Here is a 13,278-nt window from a genome sequence, read left to right as displayed (position 1 = left end):
TTATAGGGGTAATATTTTCTTTAGAAGGTGTGAGCCCAGGCTGGAAGGCATATAGAAAACAGGATATGAAGTTAATGAAGGTGTGAAGCAATATGACGTGATACCTTACCGTGCTGCTACCACTTCACAGCAAATGGATGTTGTTTTAGGCTGGTAAACTTGTGGTCATTTATTATAACAGCAACGGAAAACTAATAACAGTGCATAAGGTTTAAATTCCCATCCAGGGGTCAGATGCTCTGAAAGCTGTCCCATATCTGCGTAATCTCATATTCCACCATTTTTCCACCTGAAGCGTTTGTTACAATGTGGTCTCTTTACACAGTGCTCACCAGAGCATTATAATCTGCTGTTATAATCTTGTTTTTATTATTTTGCCCACATTCTTCCACAAGCTCAGAATGACCTCCATGCCTCATGTCTTTCTACCTGAAGCCTGCTATACCACAAATTTAGTTGGTAGTCATACATTCAGTGCTGCCAATTTCCATTCTAGTTCATCTTCATTATATTTTTGTATTTTTTGCTTCCTTTTCTTTTTCTTGTTTATTCTCTCCTGCCTTTCTTTCCTCTAGATGACATGTGGAAGTGTTATTAACTATCCTGAGCTGACAACATGCCGATTCACTAATGGAAAATTGTGACTAACAAACCTGCCAGGTTACCAGATTTTTCTCTTCATAGATATTTTCTTAGTGTATGTTTGAGTAAATGGATGATCAATTGATAAGATTAAAAGAGTTCAGTTGATACCAATCATAACTGGAAGCAAAAGAGATTCATCTGAATTATTTCAAATTACGCTTGCTTGACCCCTTCTCCACTGCATCTTGTTGAAAGGCCCAGGGTGAATCACCTGCCTGCACGGTGTAACAAAGGAAACAGCACTTGCACTCATGGGCCTCTGCTAACCTGTGGGCTGACCTCTGTTAGCCCCATGGTTATTCTAGTCTAGACAGGCTTATGCTGAGAAATACTTTACATTTTCTGAAGAAAAGTGTTATGCAATTCTGGTGCTTAGTGAATACTTAAATGATTCTTCCAAATTGTGCTCCTAATTTCTGAATGTCATCAAACGCCAAACTACTATTTTTTAGTTTTGTGTGATACAAAAGTGTCTTTCTGTTTTGTATGATATAAAAGTATTTTTTAGTTTCAGATAACTGAAAAATACAGAAGTCATTTTTAATTAGTTATCTGTCATTGTAAACATTCAGCTCCTGTTCTTTGACAAGATTTGCCTCTGTTATTTCTTCAAACATTTATAATAATCCAAGGGGAGCTAGAAAATGTCAGGCACAAGGAGATGGAGGACGTCTAAGTTAAGGTGCCCAGGCTTTAGAGAGCAACTTCATTTATGTGTTAGTTTGACACTGTATCTGTGAGATGCAGAGTAAGTATGATGAAAGCTTTTTTTAAAAAAAATCTGACCAGACAGATCAGATTGGCAACAGAGGTAAAAAGTGACTCTTGTGCAGTCTGATAAGTAACGTTTCTTAAACTTGTCACATAAAACATTCTGTTGTGCTTCAGGCTGTTGAAAATAATTTCATGCACAGGAGCATAGTCACCTGAGGCAATTCTGTTGTTCTGCAACAGCCTTAGGACAAATGAATAGCTTGGAGGTGGAAATTTTGGGTTATCACATAATTGTAATCATTGCTTAGACTGAACAAGAGTGATTCGGTAGAGTAAGAATGATAAGCTATATGGGTTAACCTACTTTCACTTTTTAATGACTATTTCTTCTACCCCAAAGATCAAAGAGTATTTATCATTGAGAAAATTTCAGATATTCTTTAAACGGCACGTTTCTTTTTTAAAAAGTTGACCTGTTCTGTGTTTATTCCACAAGATTTTCAAATATATTCTGTTTTATCAACAAATTTGCTCAATCATCTAGGAGAAAGGCTAACAGATAATTCAAGGACTTCAAATGCTTTTATGCAGAAGAGAGAAAATACTCAAATCACTTAGGCATTTGCATACAGATTTCCTGTGATGCTTCCAAACCTAAGTGTTTCCCTGAATATTGACCTTGAGAAAGGGGCTGGAATTGAAGACATAGAGGGAGCCAGGGGAACTGACAAAACCTCTTATGCTTTCTGTCTTATCTCAGAGATATGGCATTTTACCTATGGAGAACTAGTCATTATGAGACTTTTTTCCTCCCTGATACAGTTCAACTGAAATTAGTGACAGGAGCATAATCAGAATCAATTATTGATTACAGCAAGTTCAGAATTAAATAAAAGCAGGGAGAAGGTGATTGAGCTGCTACATTTCCCCAGTGTTTCCTTCTGTGTTTATAGTAGTTACAGAATCACCTCACACATCCCCAGAAAGTTTAAGATTGATAAGAGGACAAGACACTTGGATGTTTTTTTGTTTGATTTATGTATTTATGTATTTATTTATTTATTTTGAGACAGGGTTACACTCTGTTGCCCAGGCTGGAGTGCAGTGGCATGATCATGGCTCACTGCAGTCTCAACATCCCGGGTTCAAGTGAGTCTCCTGTCTCAGTCCAGAGTAGCTGGGGTTATGGGCATCTGCCACCACGCCCTGCTAATTTTTTTGTATTTCTAGTAGAGACGGGATTTCACTATGTTGGCCAGGCAGGTCTCAAACTCCCAACCTCAAGTGATCCACTCACCTCGGCCTCCCAAAGTGCTGGGATTTCAGGCGTGAGCCACCATGCCCAGACCACTCAGGTGTTTTTCAGCTCAACTATTGTCTCTACTTTCCCCAGAACAATCACAGAGTATTTCTCTGAACCCATTAGCTGAACAATGCTATAAAAATTTGGTGCTGGGATATTATAAATTATGAATTAGATGGTCAAAAGGCAATGCGAGAAGTTATTTTGAATTTCATCATATTGTTGAATTGTATTTTTTTGCCCAAACATTGAATAATGGCTAAGACAATTAATGAGAAATGAACCCATACATTTATCAACTGTGCTTTTGTTTAACCTTTTAAGTAGCCCTGTTATTTAAATGAGTATTGCTGTCTGGGTTTCACAAGCACCAAACTTTAGCATGCTAACAATTTTAATTATTAGTCAGACTTGGTCTTGAGCTATAACATATGATACCCAGTAGAAATGTGGTAGGATTAGGGCCAGACATGGTGGCTCAGCCTGTAATCCCAGCAAATTGGGAGGCCGAGGTGGGCAGATCACTTGAGGCCAGGAGTTTGAGACCAGCTTGGCTAACATGGTGAAACCCTATCTCTACTAAAAATACAAAGATTAGCCGGGCCTGGTGGTGAGTGCCTGTAGTCCCAGCTACTTGGGAGGCTGAGGCATGGGAATTGCTTGAGCCCAGGGAGGTGGAGGTTGCAGTGAGCTGAGATTGTGCCACTGCACTCCAGCCTGGACAACAGAGTGAGACTGTGTCTCAAAAATAATAAAAATAATACAAATAATAAAAATAATACAAATAATAAAAAAAGAGAAAGAAATGTGGTGGGACTAATTAGACTGTCACCAAGGGAAAGTGTCAGCCAAGTTCATGCCTTTCCTTTACCTGTCGGGTCATGGTGAGACCTTATTTTTCCTCATCTGGATTCCATTAAAAATAGGCCAGAAAATATGGAAAGGTCAATGAGGTGAGAAAATTCACAGTGGCCTCTTCTGGAGAGATGCAGAAGGGACTATTTTCTTCTCTCCTCTAGTGATTCTGTGTATCAAGAATATTCCATTGAGTCAGAGCATGCTGAGAGTGTCTCAGAGGGTAGAGAAAGTAGAAATCACCCAGGGACTTTGTAGACAACGTTGGAAACTTTGGAGTTTATCTAGCCTTGGAGCATGCAAGACCCTTGAGGGCCTTGGGTGAGGACTCTGGGCAGAAAGCAAACATCTGAAAACTAGTACATGAGCTTCAGGAACTAGCACATGGGATTGCCTGATAAAAGTCTGTGATTATAAAAAGTCCACCAAAATAGTTTTTTTTTTTTTGTACAGAGTCTCACTCTGTCACCCAGGCTGGAGTGCAGCGGCAGGATCTCGGCTCACCGCAACCCCTCCACTTCCTGGGTTCAAGCGATTCTCATGCCTCAGCCTCCGGAGTAGCTGGGATTACGGGCGCCTGCCACTGCGCCTGGCTACTTTTTGTATTTTTAGTGGAGATGGGGTTTCACTATTTTGGCCAGACTGGTCTCAAACTCCCGCCTTAGGTGATCCACCTGCCTCAGCCTCCCAAAGTGCTAGGATTACAGGTGTGAGCCACTGCACCTGGCCTAGTTTCTAATATAAAAATATATAAAAATATACTATATATATATATGCACACTATATATAGTATATATATATAGTATATACATGGGAATTTTATTTTCTGTTAATATTCTATTAATTTTCTTTTGAGAAGTAGTATAACATAGTGGCTAAAAATATAGATCTTGGCTGCCTAGGTCTGGATTCTTCTCTGCCACTGGTGAGCCCTAAGTATTTGAATAAATTACTTAACCCCTATTTGTATCAGTTTCTTCATCTGAAAAATGGGGGTAATAGTAATATGACATCATAGTGTTGAGAGGATTAAATGGGTTTCACATGTGAAACATTTAGAATAGTGCCTGGCTTATAGTGAAGCACTCCACTAGTACTTCTATTACATGTTTCTTTATAAGTATGTATTTCAAGGTAAGAGTGTGCCTTACTTTAAATCAGCAGATAGCTTCTTGAGTCACTAAGAGAGAATAGGTAACTCATAGTTAATATTCTGTGACTATTCCTGTGCAACTACTTAGAAAACTCAAGAAGGGGTACTCTTATGTGCCCTTTCTTGACTTAGCATTAAAGTACCTTAGCTATTGCAGCCTAAGTGTTTGTTATGCTTCATGCTTGGCTTTATCATTTATGTAGAAAAACATTATCTTGATATTGGCATATGCATAACACTTATAGATTGAATATATGGTTTTCTGCATTTATCTTAGATTTTGCTCTCCAATTACTGTATTTTCTTTTGTCCAAGAATCTGACTTGAAAGTTTATAATGAGTTTTAGATACTTGTTTTGATTACACAAGTATTTCATGTTCATTATAAAAATTAGAAAATATAAATAAGTAAAAGAAGAAACTATTACCCATAACGCTACCAAATGATGACTGCAGTTACTTAGTGTTTGTTCTTTTAAATCTTCTTCCTCTAAATTTCCACGTCTCCATATATACACAACATATTTATTCTTTTCAAATTTAATTTATCGTATACGTTATTTTATAACCCGATTGTTTCACTTTGCAATATGTCATGAACATATATCTATATATTTTACTATAGATTTATAGAATACCTTATAATGCCTTTGTAATATTCCATTTTATGGATGTATCATAATCTTCTTAAACTACATTCCTATGTCAAGCAGTTAATCTTTTTTTAATATTGTACATTATAAACCAAGCTCTGATAAAAATCAAGAAAGTTCTGTTTGTCAATAACCCCAGGATATGTGATTTCAGAGAATGGAACACAGCATGAAGTACATTTTCCAAATGTGGATGAGTCAAATGTCCTGTTTAATACTTTGTTTATTAAAAAGGAGGTGATCAGAGACCTGCAAGTTATTTTAGAACACCTGATGAAATTGGTAAAGAATGTCTATGTTTATTAGTAATGACTTCTAGACAGATTCTGATATAGTAAATTCCTTTCTTTTTTGCAACTCATTCTATGTCACAATTTGGGCCTCCCAAAGAGGAAAAAGAAAGCACAAACAGACATTTTTTGATTAAATAGACATTTTATGGTTTTGACAATCACCAAAAATAACTTGAGTGGCCTGAATAAAACATCAGACATGTATAAATCCCCTTCAGTAATCATTTTTTCCAATATGATATTAAAAACTTTAATTTTTTATTCAGAATTTAGGACACTTTTTTGAAAATTCATTTTTATTTAGTTCAGAAAAAAATTGTTCCTAAATATTTTTTTCTGGTTTAGATACTGGCTCAGTGAAGAGATTCATTTGAATAGATTTTATTTTAATATGCTCATGAATCTTAGAGCTAGAAGGAGCCTCTTTAATGATTTCAGAGTGTTATTTTTTATTTAAAGTCAACAAGAGAAGGAGATTGTGTTTCAAAAGAAAAGAATAAAGCAAAGATATAAAACGTTGGGAAGGGTGCTAAAGGAGAACTGGAAATTAACTCTGGGATGTGGTAAAGCAACTGTAAGAACAATATGCATTTCACAGCAAGTGATATTTATAGTCCATTGAGTACCACTGAAAAGGAGTTCCCAACAAAGGACATGCATAATAAATTATGCCACTAAGCATTGTTGGCAGTCACATCCAACCACATCATATCCCTGGATAAATAAATGTGTTCTGCTTAAATCAACTCCAGCAGGAACTTAGACAGCTAATGTGTTGGTGTAGTTGTAGGTAAGAAGGTGGAACATCTTCCTCACTAAAGAACCCTGACGCAAACACTCAAAACTCTTTCTCCACACTTTGTACCTCAAACCCTACTGTATGCAGTGGCCAACACAGGGTAAGACTATATGTCTACTTCATACTTTTTCTCATAATGGAAAATAAAAGCAAAGAGCTATTCTTCAGGGTCAACTAGTTGTTCCATTTTCAGAGATTTTACAATAATCAAAAACATAAACTTAAAGTTTTGCTAAAATCTTTAAGGAAGCACAGAACTCCCCTTCCCCATTGGCTTGGGTAGAATTTATTTTGAACAGGATAATCTAAAAGAACAAAGCTAAGGAAGTTCACTTCTGAACTTTGTTTGTTATTTCTCTCTAAGGACCTCATCAACCAACCTCCTGTATTTTTTTTGCTAACCTTTATTTCTGAGTTTTTCTCAGCAGTTGTACATCCTGTAGTGACAATTTCCTTTATTAATTCTTTTGGAGAAAAGTAGTGTAAGGTAAGTCACACCTGTTTCCTTGACTTAAATAGACCTTTTGGAATCAGGATGCACCTTTTCTGTCCCCAGTGAAGTGAAGTTGTGACCAAGAAATTCCAGGACAGCTGCATAGTCAACAACTTCTACTCAGGAACAAATGCTATACTTTTGCTTGACTATTGCAGTTTTTTTTTTTTAAACCCATCTCTATACTAATGAGGATGCAGTGGTTCTTAACTCTGGTTTTGAACAGGGTTAAATATTGAAGAGTTTAATTTTCTCTCTCTTTTTATTGTGGTATATTTTACATACCAAAAAAGCTCATTCACCAGTTTTGAAAAATGTCTGTAGTTGTGTAATGGCCACACCAATCAAGATATGAAATTTTCATCACTCCAGAAGGTTTCTTTATACACCTTTCAGGCAATCCTCTTCCTCCATCCTAGCCGCTAGAAACCACTGATCTGTTTTGCATTCAGTTTTGATGTTTCTAGAATGTCAGATCGTGGACTCATACAATATATGTCTTTTGCTTGGCCTTTTTTTACTTAGTTCAGTGCTTCAAGAATCATCTATTTTGTTGCGTATATCAGTAGTTTGTTCCTTTCTCTTGCTGAATAGTGTTCCATTTATGGATTAATCACAATCTGTTTACCACTCACCATTTGAAGGACATTTGGATTGTTTACAGTTTGGGGCATTTATGGCTAAAACTGCTAAAACCATTCATGTGCAGGTCCTTGTACAGAAACATGTTTTCAGTTCTTTTGGGTTTATGACTAGGAGTGGAATTATTAGCCCATATAGTAAATGCATGCTTATCTTTATAAAAAATCAAACTGTTAAGTGGCTGTGTGTTCATATTTTCAAAGTGGCATTTTGCATTCCCCCAACAATAAATGAAAATTTCAATTTTTCCCACATTCTATCTAAAATTTGGTATGACCAGTCTTTTTACATTAGTAATCCTAATGGGTGCATAGTATTGATAGCATCTCACAGTGGTTTAAAAACTTGCACTTTCCTAATGATTAAAGATAACGAGTATCTTTTACGTGCTTATTTGCTATTCTTATATCTTGTTTGTCTTCTTGTTGAATTTAGGAGGTATTTACGTTTTCTTCTAGAAGTTTTAGAGCTTCAGCTCTTCCACCTAGGTGTATGGTCCATTTTGAGTTAGTTTTTATACATGTTGACATAAAAATCAAGGTTCATTCTTTTTGTCAGTAGATATCCTCTAGTGCTGGGCTGCTATTATCTTGGCCTATGGTGGGGCTTGGGGTTCCAGAGTATGTTTCTCAATGTTTTTGCTTCACTTCCAGTCTATAGCAAGCCTTGCTCACCTGCATCATAGAAGGGTTCTTTGTCCATGCTCTTGCCCTTCCCCTAATGCACAACTATGTTCCTTGTTATTTGATGCAAGATCTCTGGTGGTAACAGGAGTGGTTTCTCATTCCCCTACTCCATCCTCAGACTTGGGCAGGTCTTATATATATAAGCCTAGGAAGTGGGGTTTTCTCAGCCTTCCTGCCTGTTCCCCAGTGCCCCACTTGGAGAGTGTAAGCAAATTTCCTGCTTCTCCTCCTAGTGTCAACAAAACTATCTTGTATAGGTGGGAGATCTCGGGTGTGAATAAGTTTCTTGCCCTTCCTGGGTGGTAGCTGAACATTGCCTTGAAAAGGGCAGAATTCTATGCACAAGTGGGATTTTTGCCACTTCCCAGCTGCAGCTTGTCTTTGTCTGGAATGAGGGATGGAAGGATCCCTGTTCTGCCCCAGAGGAAGCTGGCTTTTGTTTCATGGCACACCAAGGTCAACTCTGATATATGGGCGTGGTTCTTACCACTTCAGTGGCAGATGGCGTTTGCTTTGTATCTGAAAGGGAATCAGGACGTGGGAGGTTCTGTGCCTGCTGCTAGTGGCAGCTGATCATTTCTTGGTATTTACAGAGTTTTTGGAGAATGGATAGGCTTCTGTAGATACTCCTGCTCCATTATTAGTCTTTACCAGGTCATGCATGCTTGTGTCATTGAGGGAAGCACGCAGGTCTTATGCTCTGCCAGCAATCTTTCTCATGAGTTCTTCGTGGATGCCCTTGGAAAAGATTTCATGAGTGGATATGGACTCCACTTGTATGTGGAGCTCCAGAGACTCTGAAATGTCGATTTAGCCCCTAACTGGTCTTTAAGAATTCATTATAATTTTATGAGATACAGGAAAGTTCACATCTCTGGGCAGCTTCATTCTTTTGTCTCAAGCCCTTCTCCTGCTCGGGGACTGTTCTCTCTAGTCTTTATATGAGCTCCTCTCATCTCATTATGCTTCTAATGCTTCTTTGACTTAATAGTCTGTTACTCAGATTTTCTAGTTTTGGCTTTATCATGCTTAGATTTTTCTCCTCTTTCTTATCACAGCGTATGCTTGGTGTCTTTAAAGGCTGGTACCAACTTCTAGACAGAAAACTAACCAGCAAATAATCCTCTATGAGAGTTGGCTTTTCAAGTTTTCAGGGATACATAGTCACAGCTATTTGGGAGAACTCACAATTGTTCTTGTTTCATTTACATCTTAAAACGATTTTGGAAGATGAATTTATGCATTGGAGGTGTGCACAATGGTGCTCTCTACAGCTTACAGGTGCCAGTTCTATTGTCCATCAAGTAATATCTTTACTAATCAATCTAATAGATAATAAATAGGATTTTACTTTTTCCTAAAGATCAGTTGGTTGTGTCTGAATTGGGGCATTTTTGTTGCATGATATCTTTTCTTTTCAGAGAAACTTATATGGTTAAGCAAATATTAATGGTCTTTAGAAGAATTATTTGGCATTTATTTCTACAATGATTTAATGCTTTGGAATATATTTTTATTGCAAAAGTGAGAAAAGGAATTTTCTATGTAGGAAGCATCGTATTCTATTTTGCATGTTTATTTTAGGCATTTTTGAGTGTTTCTTTGTATGTTGCAATTGGCTGGAGTTCATAAAGATAGCTTCCTACACCCAGCTGCAGCAATATTTAGATAATTTAAATGAACTGTTAGAGATCAGAGAAGGGATCAACAATCTTCCTTAAAAAGGACAAAAGCTTACAAAAATAGTTGCTAAATATTCTCCAGTTCAGAAATTAAGATGCAATTGTTATTTGCAGGAAATTACTGAGAAACTATTCCATAATATCTAGTCTATCCATATATGTACATAAACGAATGAGTAAGCTTTTCATATATCTGAAAGTGGACAATAGGCTGGACATGGTGGCTCATGCCTGTAAATCCCAGCACTTTGGGAGGCCGAGGCGAGTGGATCACGTGATGTTAGAAGTTCAAGACCAGCCTGGCCAACATGGTAAAACCTCATCTCTACCAAAAAATACAAAAATTAGGCGGGCATAGTGGTGCATGCCTGTAGTCCCAGCCACTTGGGAGGCTGAGGTATGAGAATTGCTTGAACCCAGGAGGCAGAGGTTGCAGCTGAGATTGCACCATTGCACTCAAGCCTGGGTGACAGAGTGAGACTCCCTCCCTAAATAAATAAATAAACATTAAAATTTTAAAAAATGGATAATAAATATACACCTAAAATAATGTGTTAAACTATGTCAGCCTTTAAATTACCCCCATTTGACTCTCTATGTCAGGACACTAAATGTAATGCTTAATTACATTAACATTTTCATTCATTCATATTTATACATTCCATATTATGTTTAGATAGATCTCGAGGTGGTTAAAAGATAAATCAGATATAAACTCTATTTTCTATAATAAACTCTAATATTTATATAAACTCTGATAACTCATAATTCTATAGTCAATTATAGTTAGCATATAATTCATTAATGAGATTCTATTAATCCATATAATTATAAGACAAGAAAGAAATTTGTAACTGTATTTGAAAACACTTAGATACAACTATTATGGGCCTTAACAGAATGTGAGATTGCTTTAAGATGGGAATATGAAGGAGGATATCATGGAAAGGTGATACTTATTTTCAAATAATGGATGGGATTTGTATATATGGAGATAATTAAGAAAATAATTCTACATAAAGCAAAAAAAAAAAAAAAAAAAAAAAAAAAAAGGTCCCTGGCAGTTATTATAGAAAGGGCTTTGGGACCAGAAAAACTTACTTTAAAATTTAGGTCTGTAATTAATGTTCCCAAGGATAGCCATGTCATTTAAACATATTGGTTTGTTTTTACTGAACACTTACTATATCCATGGCACTCTGTCATCTCCTCTTTGCACATGCCATTTACCTATGCTCCCATACAAGGCCAAAATTCCTACCAGTGTACTGAAACTCACATTTCCTATCAAATGTGGTAGGAAATATTGCTTTTAAAATGGTTTCCTCTCTGATCATCATTATTTTTTCCTCTTGCTGAATTATTCACAGCAGCAAACATGCTACATTATCTCCCATATTAAAACAAATAACCATAATGACAAAACAATGACAAAAAAGTCTTTTCTATATCAGTTTCGTTTTGCTGCACTCCCAAAATCTGTGTCTTTAAAACAGGAGCTATGTTGTCAGTTCATGATTCTCTTGGTTGGTAGTTTAGGTTGGGCTTAGTGGGGTTGTTCTGTTCTTGCCTGGGCTCCCTCGTGTATCTTGGTTAATTTTTATTTAGTTCTGCTTCTGGGGGTTGGTTGTACTTGAGTGACAGAGTGAGGGGGTGAAAAGGAGAGTTGGGGTGATGGAGACACATGTCTCTCATCACCAAGCAGGCTAACTTGGGCTTGTTAACATGGTGACTGGATAGTTTTCAAGAGAGAGTGGAGAGTTTGCAAGGCATCATGAAGCTCAGAACAATATGACTTTCACTGCCTTCTGGTGTTCAAACAACCCACACGGTCATTTCAGATTCCATCTCTTGATGAGAAGATCTGCAAAGTCACAATGCAAAGGGGAGATGAATACAGGGAAGAGAACAATTATGGTCATCTTTGCAAATTATATATTTTTTTGCACTTTGCATCCTATTGCTCTTCCATATACTATCCCCTTTTTCTGCTTCCTTTCAGACAAAATCTGTGAAAAAGTTATCCATACTCACTACCTCTTCTTCCATCCTTTTAAAGAAAGAATGAAAACCTATTCCTGTAAACATGGCCATGATCTCTACATTGTCAAATTCAAAGGTCAATTTCAATTCTCATGTAATCAACCTGTTGCAACCATTTGGCTTGAGTTGTTTTCCCCCATCCTTTTTGAAAAAAATTGTTCATTTGTCACCCGAGATGTACCTCTCTTGATTTTCATTCACCATGCTTCCTCAGTTTCCTTTTCTGGTCTCTCTTCTTTTCCTTAACTTTTAAATATTGAAATACCCCCGGGCTTAGTTCGTGGAACGGTCTTGGGTTTTCACTGAGCCCTAAACAGTCTTATCCAGTCTTATGGCTTTAAATACCATATTTTTACCTCTTACCTCCAAGTTTATATCTGCAGCCAAGATTGTTCACTCAACATCCAGACTTGGACATGCAACTACTTACTAGGTTTTCTACTAAGGTATCAAACTTAATGTGTCCAAAACAAACTTGTTTTTTTTTTCCCCCCCACTCCAAACTTCCCACTCATATATTGTTTCTCATATTGGTAAATGCCATCTTTATTCTCTGGTTACTTAGACCAAAAATTGATATAAAAAACTTAATTTTCTTTCATCTTCACTTCCAGTAGATCAGCAAATCTGATGGCACTACCACTCAAAGAGATGCAAAATACAACTGTGATGGTTAATACCGACTGCCAGCTTGATTGGATTGAAGATTTACTGACTTCATATCAGCATTTAAGTATTGTTAACTTTATGGTATAGTGTTTGGGTTGGGGATTTGTGCATTTCTGGTTGTACGAAGGATAGTTGTAATATGTTAGGCATAACTATGATATTATTTTCTTTATTTGAAGATTATATATGATCTCTGGAGATGTGTATAGGTTCAAGTTGACAAGAGGTGGACTTACGAAGGTTAATACTGAGTGACAACTTGATTGGATTGAAGGATACAAAGTATTGATCCTGGGTGTGTCTGTGAGTGTGTTGCAGAAAGAGATTAATATTTGAGTCAGTGGGCTGGGGATAGCAGATCCACCCTTAATCTGGTGGCCACAATCTAATCAGCTGCCAGTGAATATAAAGTAGGCAGGAAAACAGGAAAAGGCGAGACTGGCCTAGCCTCCCAACTTACATCTTTCTCCTGTGCTGGATGATTCCTGCCCTCAAACATCAAACTCTGAGTTCTTCAGTTTTGGGACTTGGACTGGCTTTCCTCTGTTTTTTTTTTTTTTTTTTTTTTCCTCTTCAAGCCGGAGTATCGCACTGTTGCCCAGGCTGGAGTGCATTGGCGTGATCTCAGCTCACTGCAAGCTCCACCTC

This window comes from Papio anubis, chromosome 13 (genome assembly GCF_008728515.1).
Source record: "Papio anubis isolate 15944 chromosome 13, Panubis1.0, whole genome shotgun sequence".
NCBI lineage: Eukaryota > Metazoa > Chordata > Mammalia > Primates > Cercopithecidae > Papio > Papio anubis.
This window is presented reverse-complemented; position numbering follows the sequence as displayed.